Source organism: Phaseolus vulgaris, chromosome 10, assembly GCF_051622355.1.
Source record: "Phaseolus vulgaris cultivar YP4 chromosome 10, ASM5162235v1, whole genome shotgun sequence".
Classification (NCBI taxonomy): domain Eukaryota; kingdom Viridiplantae; phylum Streptophyta; class Magnoliopsida; order Fabales; family Fabaceae; genus Phaseolus; species Phaseolus vulgaris.
This window is the reverse complement of record NC_143507.1, coordinates 9,733,745-9,751,520: the sequence shown is the minus strand read 5'-3', so window position 1 is coordinate 9,751,520 and position 17,776 is coordinate 9,733,745. Positions and strand designations below refer to the sequence as shown.

General features: G+C 43.0%; 1 pseudogene; it reads left to right on the top strand.

Annotated features, from left to right (window-relative positions):
- Positions 1–3,691: 3,691 nt before the first annotated feature.
- LOC137813663 (GDSL esterase/lipase At5g33370 pseudogene) lies at positions 3,692–4,509 on the top strand (annotated as a pseudogene).
- The last annotated feature ends 13,267 nt before the right edge of the window (positions 4,510–17,776 follow it).

Here is a 17,776-nt window from a genome sequence, read left to right as displayed (position 1 = left end):
TGTTAAAATCTATGGTTAAAGATTAGTGCCCAAAACCCTTCAGGACCATTGACGCTTGGCTTTGGAGCCCAGGTTCAAGGAGGTGGTGAAGAACAAATGGAATTCCTACTCTGTACAGGGAAACAGTATATCCAAACTTAAGGATAAGTTCAAACTTCTTAAGACTGACCTTAAAGAATGGAATCATGATGTGTTTGGGTGCTTGGACATAAAAAAGAAGTGGATTCTGAAAGATATTGAGGCTTTAGATATTCAAGATGATAACAACAATCTCGAGGAAGATGATAAGCTAAAACGAATGGAGCTTATAAGCCAGCTAAGGGTGACTGATAAAAAGCTTGACTCCCTTTTAAAGCAAAAAGCTAGAGTTAATTGGTTTAAGCATGGCGATTCCAATTCCAAATATTATCACTCTGTAATTAGATGTAGAAGACTTCGTAATGAGTTCAAGGGACTTGAGGTAGGAAATCAATGGAGTGAGGATCCTGAAGTGGTACGAAGGGAGGCCAAAAAGTTGTTTGAAGAGAGATTTGTAGCTACACAAGATTTTGGGGTTAATTTCGAAATTGTGGATTCAAGACTCTTTCGATGGAGGACAACTCTAGGTTGGTCACCAAAATTACAGAGGAAGAAGTAAAGGAAGTGGTTTAGCAATGTGAAGGATTTAAAAGCCCAAGCCCAAATGGGTTTAATTTTAATTTCATCAAGAATTTTTGGGAGACTCTTAAAAATGATATTGTGGAGGCTATACATCACTTTGAAGAAACGGGTTGCATTCCGAAGGGCTGTAATGCTTCTTTTATAGCCCTAATTCCTAAAGTGAGCGATCCCATAAAGCTTGACCAATATAGACCTATCTCTCTAGTAGGTGCTATTTATAAAATTATAACCAAGGTTTTATCTGGTCGTATCAAGAATGTTATCCCTGCAGTTATTAATGAAGGTCAATCGACATTCTTGAAAGATAGAGGGATGTTAGATAGCGTCCTTGTGGCCAAGAGGTTGTTGAGGGGCCAAGGAGAGGTGGGAGGAGTGGATTGTGCTTGAAGGTAGACTATGAAAAGGCGTACGACTCGGTAAGATGAGATTTCTTGTTGGATATGCTGCATATATTGGATTTTCACAGTAAATAGATTGGTTGGGTAAGAGGCTGCTTGGAGTCGGCGTCAGTGTCAGTGTTGGTTAATAAACGAAGGAATTCAGACCATCGAGAGGGTTGAGGCAGGGAGATCCCTTAGCATTGTTTCTCTTTTTTATTGTAGTAGAAGGATTACCTGGTCTAGTAAGACAAGAAACCAAGGCTAGCATGCTTAAAGGTGTAAAGGTGGGGATGAAGGAGGTTGAATCTTATGTATTACAGTTTGTTGACGACACAATCTTCATATGTGAGGATTCCTATACTAATTTCATCACAATTAAAGTTATTCTTAGGTGTTACGAGCTTACATATGGGCTGAAAATCAACTTCCATAAGTTAAAGTTGTGAGGCATAAATGTTGAAAGGAATTCCCTTGAAGTCTATGCAAAATCTTTAAACTACTTTATTATGAGTATACCCTTCAAATACTTAGGGTTAGAAGTAGGAGGAAACCCAAGGAACAAGATTTTTTGGGAACCAGTTTTGAGAAAATAAGTGCTAAACTTAGTGCTTGGAAGGGGAGATTCTTGTAATTGGAGGGAATAATTTGCTTAATTAAATCCATATTTACAACCTTACCCCTTTTCTATTTGTCCTTCCTTAAAGCTCTGACATTGGTGTGCCAAAGAATCATCAGTACCAAAGGAGTTTCTTGTGGGACTGGGTAAGAGAGAACAAATCTATAACTTGGGTAAGCTGGGAGAATGTATGCAAACCCTTGGAGGAAGATGGGTGGGGGATTAAAGATATCAGGAAGTTGGATTAAGCTCTTCTGGCCAAATGGAAATGGCAGTTGGTGAGTGATGAACAAAGGAGGTGGAAAGATATACTAATCTCAAAATATGGTTTGGTTCTAGGTTGAAACCAGCCATAATTGAAATCCCAATCTTGGTGGTGGAGAGATTTATCTAAAATGTGGCGAGGGGGGAGGCGAGGGATGGTTCCAAGAAACATTAGGTTGGAAAGTTGGATGTGGGGACAAAGCTAGATTCTGAGAGGATGCTTGGATCGGTAGGATTAAACTCATTAATCTCTTCCCTAGGCTATACTCCTTTTCTATGGATCAAGGGCTAATAGTGGGTGAGGTAAGAGGATGGGAAGAAACAGTCTGGCATTAGCGGCTTAGGTGCAGGCGGGTCAGGTTTGAATGAGAATATGTACAAGAAGAAGAAATGCTAAGGTATATTTCTAAGGGTGATCTGAAGAGGGAGGTAAAGGACCTTCAAGTATGGGGAGGGAATGATACAGGGAAGTTCTCTGTAAAATCTACTTGTAGGTGTTTGGCTAATCACGTCACTGGCTCGCCTAATGACATTTTCAAACAGCTTTGGCAGGCTAAAGCATTGCCAAATGTTTTGACTATCGATTGGAAGATCTTGTTGGATGGAATGCCAACACGAACTAGCTTAATCAGGAGAGGAGTGTTACTTAGTTCAATCTCTTGTGTGCATTGCTCAGAGTCGAAAGAATACTCACAACACTTGTTCATAGAGTGTACTATCGCATAACGTGTGTGGTATCTCTGCTTTAGATGGATAAACATCTTGTATGTCCAATATAAGGATGTCAAGAGTAACTTTGAGAGCTTTCATCTAGTACATATGAATAAAAGTCAGGATTTGGTTTGGAAATGCATGTGGGAGACTATTGTGAGGGGTATTTGGGATCAAAGAAATACTATCATCTTTAAAATAGGAGTACCAGATGCGGAAGAAATATTTCATACGACACAACTCAAATCATGGTTATGTATGAAACACAAGTTGCGGTCTTTCAATTAAGCATTCTTCGATTGACACTTGAACCCTGGCCAATGCCTTAAAAGTTATCAGTAATTGGAAGGGGAAGTCTAGATGGATGATTACACGCTTTTTGACAAGGGTGGTTAGGTAGGAGTATAAAGTAGTTGGATGCAATTGATGTGGAGAAGGAGGGCCTGGTATTTAGGAGGGTCTTGTTGATGGTGTCCATGGTACACAACAAGCCAACTGATATGTGGAGGTTCAAAGATTTTATAAAATGAAGTTGTCTTGTATAGGTTGTAGTGGAGGGGTGGCGCTGTCATATTGCTCTGAACTAAGTAGTGTAAGGCACGCGGTCTGCATATTTATGTATTCAGAAAGAGTCATAATTATGCAGGGACTTAAGTTGAAGGTGTTGGACCTTGTTTCAGGGTCTGCATAGTTATACAATTTAATTTGAGCCTTTTATATAGGGATCCTTATGTTGTTATCCACAAAGGGTTGCAGGAAACATGACAAAGGGGCTTTGCTAGGCATTGTAGGAACTTGGTTTGGAGATGTTGTATAAAAACACTGAACTTGTTAGGATGCTACACAAAGGAGGATTGTGGTCTTTGTCAGAAGATCTAAAGGATGTTGGATGGTTAGATGAAGAAGAAAGGGTAGATATATAGCAGAGAATATGCTCTGAGGTCTTGGATGTTGTTATGTTCTGCATAATTATGAAGTAAAGATTGCAATGATGCAACAGATAACAACACACATGCATAATTTTGGAGTGTTAGAATCTTCTTTGTATAGTAGGTAGAGCATGCTACTAGTAAAGTTGTTTATTGCTCGTGCTAATGGCCCTCATTACGGAATTGACTACCCAACTCATAGACCAATTGGGTGCTTCTCTAAGGGATTCAATATTCCTGACTTTATTAGTCAAAAACTTGGTGCTGAGTCTACAATGTCATACTCGAGCCCAAACTTAACAAGAGAGAATCTATTAGTTGGTGCAAATTTTGCTTAATCATACAGGAGATCACTTTATGAACATAATTAAAATGCATAAACAATTGGAGAGTTTAAAAGAGTACCAACAAGGAATGAGTGCTCTAATTGGTATCTGGAAAACCATGATGAATCAAACTTTAATTCTCATCATTGTAGGTGGGAATGACTTTGTAAACAATTACCTACTTATGAATTCTTCTGCAAGGTCTCGTCAATATCCACTCCCAGACTATGTCAACTTTCTCATTTCTCACTACAGAAGGCACTTACAAAAGCTGTATGATTTAGGAGGTAGACGAGTTCTTGTGACAGGGACAAGACCAATAGTTTGTGCACCTGCAAAATTGGTTATGCGTTGCAAAAATGGAGAATGTTCTCCTGAGCTACAACGTGTTGCAGCATTGTACAACCCTCAGTTGGAACAACGATAGTTGAGCTCAACAACAAAATGGCACTGTCATTTTCACTGCTGCAAATACAACACTGATGCGCAATGACTTCATCACCAATCCCAAAGATTATGGGACCCTTACGTTGTTATCCACAAGGAGTTGCAAGCAACGTGAAAAAGGGGCTTTGTTAGGAATTGTAGGAACTTGGTTTGGAGATGCTAAATGGAAATGCTGAACATGTTGGGATGCTACACAAAGTTGGATTGTGGTCTCTATCATAAGGTTTTAAGGATGTTGGATGGTTGGATGAAGAAGAAAGGGTAGTTGTACAACAGGGGATATGTTTTGAGGTCTTAGAAGAAGGTGTGAGATGTTCTTATGCTCTGCATAATTATGCAGAGCAGATTGCAATGATGGAGCAGATGACAACACGAATGCATAATTTTGGAGTGTTCGAATCTTCTCTGTATAGTAGGCTAAGCATGCTACTAGTCAAGTTGTTTTAGTTACAAACCTAAGCTTTTTCATCTGTTTTTTGTTTGTTAATTAGATAATAGAGTAGCTTTTGGTACTTGTATAAGGGTTGGGACACCCCTAAAGTGTCCCCTATAATTTATTTAATCTTTGTTGATAAAAAAAATTCATCTATATATGGAGTCAAATATATGTTTTTGAGTCATCCATCCATGTTAGTAAGTATTAATTGTTGCATCTACATCTTCATGGTCTTAGACTTTTTAATGGATTGAGACTTAACAAATACATATACTTCTGACTTCTCTTATACTCTATACTCAATTTATCAATAATCCTAAAGGAATGAATTTATTGGTTAAATGTAATTATTAAAATATTAATATTTATAATCAAAATAAAAATATGACTTGTATTTCCCATAATTGTATGACTAGTTAAACATGGATTCCCCCGATTTCCAAGCAAATGGTAAGAACTCATCAACTCCTTTTTCATAGTCTTGATTAATGTGACGTACATTCATCCAAATTTTATCTATAACTATATACACTATAAACTTCATTTTCATTAATCGTGCAATGTAATTTTCACTTTTGTAATTGAAGGTGGAGTCCTACCATTCATAAAAATAATTTTCATAATTCTTTAACATGTATAAATTAATTCTATTATCTTAAACTTGACAAACTTTGACAACATTTTGCATTGGTCTCCAAAATACACAAAATAAAAGCGGTGGACTACAATGCACCACTTCAAGCATGCACCCAAAGAACAACACAAAATACTTTAAACCAAAGTTCCATCAAATGTAAGTTTAGACTTAAAATACGCATAATAATAAATTCTAAAAAAAATCCAAATTTTACAAACTAATAGTGGCTAGCAACAATGCTTACAAGGTACAAAAAATTGCAAATGGAGATGACATACAACGAGTCACAAAGAAAAAGAAATAGTGGTGACAAAGCATGAGAATGAAGGAATATAATGATGGCATGAAATTAAAATGGACAACCAACATAAAAAAGTTTATCAAAATTAGAATATTAAAATTTTAGGTTAAACAACATAATTCAAACTTCATACATTGCCCTAAATAGTGAAAAAGTAATACAAAGGAGAATCTAGGGTTTACATTAAACTCTAATGCAAATAAGAATTTATAAATTTTGGAGATATATGGACTTCAGAGAGTCATTCTTAATAGAAGTGAATATAATCATCTAAGGATTAAAATATGAAATAAAATAGAAATATCTATTATGTTAGTAATGAGTAAGCACTTGAAACTACATTCCAACAATCAAAGAAATAATGTTGTGCATAACTGTTATTTGGAGTTTATGTAATCAAAAAAATAATGTTGTATTTAGAAATAGGAAAACCAATATAAAAAATATGTTTACAAGTGAAAGTATGGGCATGGATGTTAAGCATAAAACTATGAAAGCTAGATTCTTTTCCTCTTATTGGTACATATGCCCAATACTGTGCATAAAATCTATGAAGTAATACGATAAAAGAGGATATAACTATATAATAATATTTAGGATATATGTCAAAAGCAGAATTTGATATAGAGAAATCATCTTCATTTCAAACTTCGAAAGAGTGTACTCTTACGAGTGCTTACTTGTAGATTGCAATGTGTAAAAGATACACATAATGAATGGTATAACATATGGATGGTGTAACATTTATTTGTATATATAATTTGGATAGAGAAATAACAATGACAAATACCAATTGGAGGGTAGTAATCTAGTGTAATAGATTAGGCAAATGAGATGTAGGTAGGAGTGGAAGTATAAATGGATTTAGACATGATTAATTTAGATAATTCAAAGAGATAACAAGAAAAAGGAAATAATGGAGACATGCATTTTATGGTGGGTAATAGGAATATGTATGTAATTAGTATACTGGTTTAGGTTAACTTCAGTCACGAGATTATTATTCTCATATGAGATTAAATAGGTTGTGATGTAGGTTCGAGTCTAGAGCATTAACAAGAGAAATAAGGATGTATGAGGAATAAGGATGGAGGAGTAAATGAAAATGTGAATTATGTGTGTTGTGTATTGTGTATTGTGCGTCATACAAGTAAAAAGGACAAGCTAACCAAATCAAAAGAACAATCACTACTGTAAAAATAGCATTTAATGACAATTAAAAATGACATATGAAGACGGTTTTGGAATCGTTGTTAATCCAAGTGTTGTTAGAAATAGGCCTTTTCGACGACGGACATCACCATCGTTGATAAAATCATTTTAACGTATTAAAAAACGTCATTATAAATAATTAACAATGAGTAGTGTCAAATTTGTCGTTGAAATAAATAGAAAAACACTTTTAACGACGATTGGTAGCATAATTAACAGTATATGACGATGATGGTTACAACTATTGTTAAAATGTGACACAAGAGAGACTTTTAACGACAATTGTTATCTGGAAACGTCGTTAAAACTCTTGATTCTTTTTTACAATGGACATTGTCTGGTCATCGTTAGTTTGAAGCTTATATCGACATTTTTGTTTAATATTCATTATTTTTATGGGTTTTCTAAAATTTACGACTATTTATTGTTATTCTCACATCATCTTACATATGTACAAAAATTCGAAATAATGTTACTATATATTGTAACTAAATTTAAATATCAAAAACTCAATTAAACATCATAGTTTAAACAATATATAAAAATATGGAGAGAAGAACTTAAAAGTTATATAAGTAAAGCTAGAGACTAGATATGAGGTTGTTAATAGTGAAAAAGAAAACGTTGCTTCAAAGAATTAGGTGATAAGATGAAGTAGTGGTTGAGTATAAAAAATTAATAGAGTATAGTATGTAAATATCCATTTATAATATATTAATTTATTGGTGAATTTTTTTATATAGTTTTTTTATATAGATTGATCTAAATACCTCATATATAATTGATTTATTTTTTGTCAAAAAAAATCAAATCATAAAGGTACTAGTTTTTTATGTGGATTTCACTCATATTTTTTCAACTAATTTATTTATTTTATCCATTTTAGAATTTCACATCCATTATTCCAACACTCTTTCAGAACTTAAAACTTATATAATTAAACAAGTACTTACTTCCTTCGTTTATTTTTTGGTACATTATTTCTTTCATTTTAAGCATGGTCAAAATCATTACTATAAAATTATTACATGCATTCGTGCAAAATTTAAATTAATCTTTAGTCACATGCACGTAAGACTAGTCAATGACAAAACTTTGTAAATAAACATTCTTTTTTTTCATTAGACCATACTTGACTTTTTTTGGATCTTTGAAAAATAATTAGACCATGTTTGACTTATACTGTTTTAACAAACACGATTTTCATAAGAAAATATTTTTTAATATAGTTTATTACATTACATAATTATGGACAAGATAAATAACAGAAATTATATTATGCTTTATTATATATGCTTTAAATATTTTATTGAATTCCTAGTTTTACTAAGATATACCATATTTTATTTTTATTTGTGTGGTTTAATAACATTATTTTTATTCAAAACAAAACAAAAAAGTTCATGTAAGATAACTGTTTGTATGATAATATTATATATATATATATATATATATATATATATATTCTATGCATTATTTTTTGAGCAGTGATATATGAACAACTGACAGGTGGGCTGCGCTTGTATACAACCTGCTTAGGTGGCAAATTTGATGACATGGCAAAGATAATTTTGTCCTTTTGTTAAAAAAAAAATCAACGTTTTTTCGAAAGCTTCTTTTCGTCATTTATCGAGCGGTGTTGGGTTTTGGGAGATTCTTGCGCCTTCAAATCGGTGGGAGATTGCGCCTTCAATCTGGGTTCACATTTGGTGTGCGTGCGATTTGGGGGATTCTTTGGAGGTTAGTTTTCGTTTAGGTTTAGGATTTTATTGAATTATAGTAGCTATGTAGATTCTTATTTGAGTTTTGATTTTATGGGTTATTTAGGGTTCCGTTTTGGGTTTTGATTTTAGGGTATTGTTTTGGGTTTTGATTTTAGGGTTTTGTTTTGGGTTATCCTATTCGATGCATGTAAAGTATGGTAAAAATAGTAATGTGAATGGCAATAGTGATGGTGGTAAAAACGAGGGACATGTGGTTTTCATGTTTAAGTTTGAGAATGACGAGGTGGGATGTGGGAGTGCGAATGGGAAGGAGGTGGATGTTGTGTGGTCTAGTGGGGAGTGGAAGAATGGAAAGAGTTAGTCGTCTTCTTTGTTGTCAGTTTCTTCTTGTGTTGGTCTTTTAGAGGGAGTTCCTCTGTCATGGAATGGTCAAGCATGGAGGAGAATGAATTGGTGGTTCCTTTTGGTGGTCCCTTCAACTGGGTGGGGCCTTCTCTCATTGGCGATGACCGCCCTTGCGATCCCTGACTCGCGAGGAGTGATCGCGCCTCCCTCTTCTTCTTCAACTTGGGCTACCTGGGAGCCCCCCACCGCAGCATCCTCCATCCTCTGAGCGCCATGTATCTCCCTGACCACCGATCGCTCTTCGCGCACGCCTGGTGGTGGTTTCATGGTGACGTGGCACACACTTCTCTTTTGCTTCAAGCTGTTCTCATAACAGCGTCTTGCCTCAGCCTGATCCGACTTGATGGTTATCACGGTCCCCTCCATCGACGACAGCTTCAACTTCATGTGCCTCGTCGATGGTATTGCGCCCAACCTATTGAGTGTTGGTCTCCCCAACAAGACTTTGTACGCAGAAGGGGCGTTCACCACCAGGTACTTTATCTTTTCAGTGCGGGCTGTCGTTCCGTCAGTGAACGTTTTCCTCAGCTCGATGTATCCCCGCACCTCTACCTGATCTCCTGCAAAACCGTAGAGACACCCGGTATACGGTCTTAGCTGATCAGGGGACAACTGTAACTTGTTGAATGTTGGCCAGAACATGACGTCTGCCGAGCTTCCTTGATCTACGAGTACTCTATGCACTCGTCTTCCCGCTGTGATGAGAGAAATGACCACAGGGTCGTTGTCGTGCGGGACAACGTCCCGTAGATCAGCTTTCCTGAAGATAATGTCCACTTCAGGGTAGTGACTCTCATTTACCACATCTACCGCCATCACCGATCGAGCGTATCTCCTTCTCTGTGAAGCTGTGCATCCCCCACCAGAGAAGCCTCCTGCGATCGTCTGCACTTCCCCATGCACAGGGACTTCATGCTGCTGTTCTCCAGTTTGGGATCCTGACGCACGATCACCCTGCGGCTCACGCAGGTAATCTGCTAGAAAACCAGACTTCACCAACTCTGCCAGTTGGTGTCCCAGTGCCAAACAGGAGTGAAGTGTATGGCCAAAGGCCTGGTGAAACTCGCACCATTCATTCTTCTTCCTTCCAAGTACCTTATCAGTCTTCTCTGGTACTCGTAGTCTTGCTGCTACAGCAGGAAGGGCGATGAGATCCGCCAATCCTACCATGAAGTTGTATCTCGGCGGTGCGTTATTCTCCCTTGCACGCCCCCTGCTCTGATCTTTGCCCGGTGCATAGGGACGAGGTTTTTCCCGCACCTTCTTCCCTTCTTTGGCCTCATGCACCCTTGCTTGCTGTGGCTTTCCTTGCCCTCCACGCGGTCTTGGTGGTGCAGCACTTCCCCTCTTCTCAGAAACCTCTGTTTCTGCCACTATGTGCGCCACCGCCCGTCGTCGGATCTCTGCAAAGGTGCTGGGATGGCTCCTGATGAGGGACTCGCTGAAGGGGCCAGGCAGCACTCCCTTCTTAAACGCGTGCACCAGCATATCTTCATCTTTGCTGGGCAATCTAACCACTTGTGCCCCAAAACGGTTGAGGTAGTCCTTCAGCGACTCACCTTGGTATTGACGCACGTCGAATAAGTCGTATAACACCACTGCCGGTGCTTTGTTGATGATATATTGCTCAGTGAAGAGCTTTGAAAACTGAGAGAAAGACATGATATGTCCTTCTGGTAAACTCACGAACCACTCCATGGCGATTCCGCTCAACGTGCTCATGAACATCTTGCAGTACACAGCGTCTGAGCCCCCAGACAACATCATCTGGGTGTGGAACGCCGTCAGATGCGCCTCCGGGTCTTCTACCCCCTTAAACGATGCCTTCACCCCCACCAGGTTGGGAGGCACCATGGTTCCCATGATCTCAGGGGAGAATGGCATGGGGAATGCTCTTGGAGGTGAGGGCTGCCTAGACACCCTTTCGTCAACAATGCGTTCCCTCTGCGCCTGCAGCGTCCTTCTCAACTCTTCGTTGACGCGATTCAGCTCGTCGTTCCTGCTTTGCGACGCAGCCAACTCCATCTGCATCCTTTCTTGTTCAACTTTCGACGCTGCGGCGTTATCCTGCAGCGTGCGCACCATTTCCAGGACCTGCGCCATTGTCACAGCTCCTTCGTCAGCAGATGGCGCAGGTGATGGTTGTCTGTTCCTAGGCATCTTTCTCTATCAAAGAGACTGATAAAACTCTGGTGAGCTTCAAAAACTGTGGTGTATATGGGACAACGATTCACTTGGGCCCCACGGTGGGCGCCAAATGATCCTGCCGGCAACTCGAACGTGGAGGAATCGCTCTGTAGCACACTCTGTCCCATCTACGCGACTGCGTTTTCTACAGAATCACCCTCAGAACCTTCTCTTGGATCTCCAAACGTGACCTGCAAAACATACAGACGGCGCCTCTAGCGGTCGTTTGCACTCCGACGATCAAGTTAGTCCACAGAACCACCAAATGAGAAAACTAGCAGTGTGTGTGAAAAACTCTTGCTCTCTGTTTTTTTCGTATCCCCCTTCTCTCCCTGATTCCTTCTTTTTATCTTTCTCTCTCTGTTTTCTGGGCATAACAGAATTCTGTTATGCTTTTCTGGCATGTGTCAGAACCCTGTTATGCTTTTCGGAGACAGTGTACCTGCAGAATCAGAGAGTGTGGGTGTCTGTGCGTGTCCGCGTGTCTCTGCGCTGGGCTGCGCCTGTCTGTACCCTTAATGGTACGGAGTGCACTTTTGTCTGGACCGCACCCCTCTCAGATGGTGACACGTGGAGGCCTGCAACTCACATCTAACCACACACGTGTCACTTACTGGAAGGGCTCTAGCGCTTCTCTTTGTGTGCCTAAGTTACGCCCTTGCAGAGTAACTTAGGATATTTCTCTCATCTGGGTAAGTCGCATACTCTTAGGAGAACGTCGGGTGTGGCTGGTCTAGGCACACTCACCAGACGTTGCTCTCTGCGTATATAGCTTACCCTTCACGATGTCACGCACGTAATGGGTTGAGGGGATCACCAATCACTGACTGGTTTACTAGTTCCCTCAGGCCACCCTCGTGCATGATTCCATGAGGTGTGCTCATGCGAGATCCATGCGTAACGCTCTCGTTGGGAACCTCAGTCCCAATTTAACTGCGTGTAACAAGACCCCGATGACAATACACCCGATGACTGATCAGTGTTTATTTGCTTCTCGCGTTCTGCCTTCAGGCGTTAGTTTGAGAACTGATCTGTTGGTGGCCACTTGGCTACTGACCACCGATCACCATTCTGGATGATCTATCCCCCGACCTCTCTGCCGCCTGATCTGTCGGTGGTCACTTGGTTACTGACCACCGATCACCGCCATTGGCGATCGTCTCCCTGACCTCTCTGCCACCTGGTCCACGTGTCACCCTGCGAGTGGTCCATGTGGTTCTCTGTTGCTGACGTCATCGACTACCGATGACCGATCGGATCACAAGCCCCCCAGTCTCGAGTCGAGAACTCGTTCTCAGCGAAGAGACTAAGTGGTCGTGCCCTCAGTCCACGTGGCAAGTGGGGCCGCCTCACGTGCCACCTCACGTGCTGCTTCTTTAACGTTTGGACTTCCTCTCTTGATCTCGCGACACGTGGCCCCATCGACGGCCAGCGCTGTGCGTCGCTAGCGCTTCTCTTATTCAAATTGGCGCACTCCTTTACTGTTCTTTCATCTTCTTCATTCGACTCCCAGACTCTCTGCGAACTTTTCCTCTGCGCACCTTTCTTTCGTCAAATCCTCTGCTGCCCAATCTCTTGCGATCATCCAAAGGCATGGTTTTTCTTCTCCCTGACCCCTTTTTGGTCATCTTTACCGATTGCATTTATCATTCTGGTTATCATGCATTCATCTTCTCTATTTCCCTCTCTCGAACCCGCGTTAGGGTTTTTTCACGCCCTCACTCTGGCTTCTGCTTCTTCTTCTTCCTCTTTTCACCTGGGCATCTCCTTCTCCTTTCCTCTTTCTGTTTTCACCGGAACATTCATCATTCCCTCTTCTTCCATTCATTCTGACTTTCGTTTTTCCTCCATTTGCAGCTATCTCGCGATGGCTCGCTTGAAACAAACTGCGCGTATAGTTGCCTCGTCCTCTGGTGCACAGCCTTCCGCGAGTGCGCCAGCTTCACCACCGCCTGTTGCTACCTCATTCCATGACAACGCCAGGGTCTACGAATGGGCCTCCCTGGCGTTGCTCGCTGAAACCTCCACTCTATTGCCCCAGGGCCACCTCACGTCCTTGCTGAGCCACAATCCTGATGAGCCTTCCTGCGCCATCGACAGGGAGAATGACTTCAATATCCGAATTCGCATTCCTCCTCGAGGAATGCTCATCTGCGCGGATGACAGGGCCACCAATGGGGTGCCCTTCGTCTTCATCTACTCCGCTATCTTCAAGAGGTTGAAGCTGCGCCTCCCTTTCACCTTCTTCGAAAAGGAGCTGATGATGGAGTTAAACGTCGCGCCTTGTCAACTCCATCCAAATGCCTGGGCCTTCATCCGGGCATTTCAAATCCTCTGCAGTCATTTCGGGCACAACACCTCCGTGGACGTGTTCCTCTACTTCTTCAAAGCGAAGAACCCTGGGGACAGGTCCTGGGTTAGCCTGAACGGGGTTGCTGGGCGGGTACTCCTGGGCCTGTACCAGCAATCCTTCAAAGACTGGAAGGGCAGATTCTACATGATATCTGCTACCCCTCAAAGTCCAAATCTGCTCGAGGGATACCCCCTCTACTGGGTTCCTGGAGTTGAATTCAAGAAGTCCAGGGACCTCGAAGCTATGGCCCCCTACGAGCGCGAGCTATGTGGGCTGCTCCTGGGGGCCAAGTACAACTCCGCCCGCCTCATCAAGGATGAATTTGATGTGGTGGCTCTGAAAAAATATATAGGTAGCTCTTCTTGCACTTCTTAGGATACTTGTCTCTTCTCATGCATGTTTTTATGTGCTTTTTGACTTACTTGCATAACTTGGCCAACTAACCCTTCCTTTTCTCGTCTATGCAGACTCAATGACGGGGAAAGACAGGAAGCTGGCCTTGCTGGAGCTTGCCAAGCATCGGGGAACCAAAGGCACTGGGTCCTCCTCTTCTACAACTGAGCCCATCGCAGCCCCTCCACTCTCGGTCGCGCCAGCTGAAGGCCCCGAGCATGGAAAGAAGAGGAAGAGGCTGGTGAAGGCTTCCACTTCACTTGCTGCTGCTGCTACCGTCGCCTCAACTGAAGAGGAGAGCTCTGGCTCTCCTCTTATACACCGTTAGAGGAAGAAGGCAGCAGTTGAGGGGGTTTCGTCTCTCCGGCCTGGAGAGATCGAGGTAGTGGAAGTAGAGGAAGGGTCTTCCCCACCTTCCTGTGCTCAACCTGCCTCAGAGCCCTCCAGTCTTCCTTCTCCAGGCCAGCAGTTGCCTCCAACTTCCCAACCGCCATCTTCCCCCCCAGCAGGCCAATCACCTGGTCCACCTGCTCATCCTGCTGGGGGTCCACCACCACCACTGCCAATCCCCACCGCCACTGCTGAAGGTGGGGGTTCCAGCTTGCACCCAAGCACTTCTGGGGCCAACCACGAAAACTTCAGCAGGGTCATCACCCTGGTCCGACAACTCATAAGCAACCGGGAGCTTGTCGAGTGGAGTGGTGACGAGGTGGATATGCACCTGGCCAAGCAGGTAGTGCTCTCTCTGGAGTTTTCCACCCAGCATCGCAAGCAACTAGCCCTGGAGAAGAGGGTGAAGGATCTTGAGCACGACAAGGAGTCACTGCGAAGTGACTTCGAAGCTGCCCAAGAATCTGTGGAGTTGATGCGGGGCATGGTGGAGAAAGCTAGGAGGGAGTACCTAGCGCAGGTCCAAGAGACCATCAAGACAGAGATCTTGATGGGGCAAGCTGTTAGTTCTTTGGACTGCACGGTGGTGGAGCTGCGGGCCGAGACCTCCTCCCTCGCCAACTGAATTCTCAATTAGTGGGGGAGCTCGAGTCCACCAAAGAAGCAGCTGCTGCTGGGGAAAAGAGACTCGAGGAGGTGGTGGGCAAACTGTCTGAAGCTGCCTCCTCCCTTGCTTCCGTCACCACTGAGAGGGATGCTGCGGAGGCCTCAAAGCAGAAACTGGAGGCGGAGAATGCTGATTTGATGAATGTGGGTGTTGATGCCCTTACTGATGGATTCGAGCTAGCACTCGAGCAAATCAGATGCGCTCTCCCGGACCTGGACCTCTCGCAGTTCAGCATCTATCATGAAGTGGTAGATGGAAAGCTCATCCCTCCTGCCCCTTAATCTTTTCTCTTCTCTGTAAATTTAACTTCTGTACAATTTTCTTATTACTCTGAAATTTGTATAAGACTTGACTGTGAATACAAACTCTCAATGCTTCTTTTCTTGCATAAGTTTCTTCCCTTGTATTTTCTTTGAGCTTCACTTATCTTTATGCGTGCGACTAACTGTTAGCTAGCTTAGGTTCAGCGCGATCTTGGGCTTTATCTTTCCTTTCGCACACGACTAAGTGTTAATCAGCTTAGACTTAGCGCGATCTTGAGCTTTGTCTTTCACTTTGCGCACGACTAAGTGTTAACCAGCTTAGGCTTAGCGCGATCTGCTTCTCTTATTCTTTCGCTTCTACTTGATCACGATTGGCTATTCCCTTAGCTTGGTGTTTGACAGTCCTCGTGCGCTGCTTCACACCACTAACCAATCACTGACGACTCATCAGTGATCGTTCTTCGATCTTCACCTAGCTTCCCTATTGCTCTAGCGCTAAGTGCATAGAGAACCTTGACATCGATCGCTCGAGGTGATGCCTTGTTTTGGGGAAATAAAAGTGTTTCTCGCTAACCCCTCTTACTTTCCCCAAGGTCATCACCCTTTGGGGCGTTGAGTCGTTCATTCCCTGCCTCACTCCTGGGGTGAGAAGGGTTTCGGACTAAGAGCTTTACTGGGCCAGTACTGGTGCATGCCAAGCGGGTAAGGACGTTTTGTCAAAACCTTTCCTTTCCCTCCCTTGGTTTTACTAGCATCCCTGGCTTTTCAAACCTTTAACTGCTTACGCTCACACCTGGGGTGAGGAAGACTTGGATTGGTGCCAGTACTTGCGCCTAGGGCAAGTAGGGCCTAACCAATCGCCTGCACTTGCACCTGGGGCAAGGAGGACTTTAACTTTAATACTTGAGCACACTCGATATGCTGGAAATTTTTCTTTAATTGGGTGGCCTCGTTAAAAACCCTCCTTAGGGAAAATAGTGCCCCCTTGTCTGTTCGACTGTTTCCAACACATACAAGGCATGTATCTTTTAGCGCGAGAACGCCATTACTGTACAATTTTAACTGAAATAAAATTTTAAATGGGTGGCGTTCCACGTTTTGGGGATTGCTCCTCCCTCCAGAGTCTCTAGGCGATAGGCTCCGTTCTCCAATGTCTCCACCACTCTGTACGGGCCTGTCCACTTTGGGGACAACTTGTTCTGCATGTCGTTCTGATGCGCCTTTCTCATCACCAGATCACCTTCCTGGAAGCGCCTGGGCCTCACTTTAGAGTTGTGCCTCCGCTCTACTCTTCTCTTCACAGCTTCAGCACTGACTCTGGCCTCTTCTCACACTTCGTCTAGCAGGTCCAAATTCACCTTACGCTCTTCATTGGACTCTTCAGCAACAAAGTTCAGGAATCTGGGGGAGCTCTCCTGTATCTCCACAGGAATCATGGCGTCTGTCCCATAGACAAGTCTGAAGGGTGTCTCATGGGTGCTGGACTGTGGGGTGGTGTGATAAGACCATACAATTCTGGGGACCTCCTCTGCCCAGCCTCCTTTGGCCTTGTCTAGACTTCGCTTCAGCCCCCTGAGCAGTACTCGATTTGCTGACTCCACCTGCCCATTGGTTTGTGGGTGTTCCACTGAAGCGAAAACCTGTTGTATCTTTAACTCTTCACACATCTTCCTCAGCTGATGACTTGTGAACTGGGTGCCATTGTCGGAGACCAGCCTCTTGGGTATTCCGAAGCGGCAGACAATGTTCTTCCAGACGAAGTGCTCGATTTTCTGTGCGGTGATGTGTGCGACTGGCTCTGCCTCCACCCACTTGGTGAAATACTCGATGGCCACGATGAGGAACTTCATCTGCTTCACCGCCAGGGGAAAGGGTCCTAGGATGTCAATCCCCCATGTATGGAATGGCCACGGGCTATGGATGGACCTCAACTCCTCAGGGGGTGCCTTGTGCCAGTCTGCATGTAGTTGACACTGTTTGCAACGCTGAGCAAACCTTATGCAGTCTTCCTTCAACTTTGGCCAGTAGTACCCCGCGCGGAGTACTCTACTTGCTAAAGCGCGACCACCTACGTGGCTTCCGCACACCCCCTCGTGCAGCTTAGACATGAGTCTGGTGCATTGCTCGCCGTGCACACAGATCTGCACAGGGTGAGAAAATCCAAATCTAAAGAGGTTTCCATTTATAAGAGTGAACTTACTTGAACTCCTCTTTATCTTTTTGGCCTCTGCCGCATCAAGCGGGAGTACACCATCTTCTAAGTATAGCTGGTATGGCGTCATCCAGGTGTCGGGTTCCTTCCCCGCGTGGACCTCCATCGACTCATCGGTCTTTGACAGTCGCGATCTCACCCTCGGTGCTCTCAACGTTTCTTGGGTCAACGACCGATGACCGATCGTTAGACGCTCCATTGACTTGTATATATGAAGTACCTGGTTGTCCGACACGAACGCGCGTGGCACCTTCAGGGTCTCC